Below are 452 nucleotides of genomic sequence, written 5' to 3'. Positions count from 1 at the left end.
AAGAGGGGGGAGGGGGTTCCTGGGGGGTTGGTGACAAAAGAAGGGTCAGGACAGAAGCTCTCATTTACCTCTGTCTTTGCTTGGTTCCCAGAGACAGAGTTTGGGCACCCGGGAGGCGGTGCACCCTGGACAGGGCTCGAAACTGCGGCTCGAGTACCCAGGCCACAGAACAGAGCGGGGCGGGATCCAGGGCCGAGGGCTCAGGTCTGCACAGTCTTCACTACCTGCCTTCTTCCCAGTACTCACTGTGCTGCTCCCAAGTGTAAAGGGGTATGAGATGTGGAGGAAGAAAACGAATTGGGGTGAGAGGAGGATGGAGAGGAGGTGAAGTTAGGGGAGTGAGGAGGGGAGCAGAGGTGAGGTGGTGAGAATGGAGGCTGGGGAATGTGGGGAGCCCGGGCAGAGGGGGCTGAGGGAGGGGAGCGGGGTGGTGAGAGGAAGGGAAGGGAGAT

Source organism: Carlito syrichta, unplaced genomic scaffold (genome assembly GCF_000164805.1).
Source record: "Carlito syrichta isolate Samal-C Ts95f unplaced genomic scaffold, Tarsius_syrichta-2.0.1 Scaffold79434, whole genome shotgun sequence".
NCBI lineage: Eukaryota > Metazoa > Chordata > Mammalia > Primates > Tarsiidae > Carlito > Carlito syrichta.
This window is presented reverse-complemented; position numbering follows the sequence as displayed.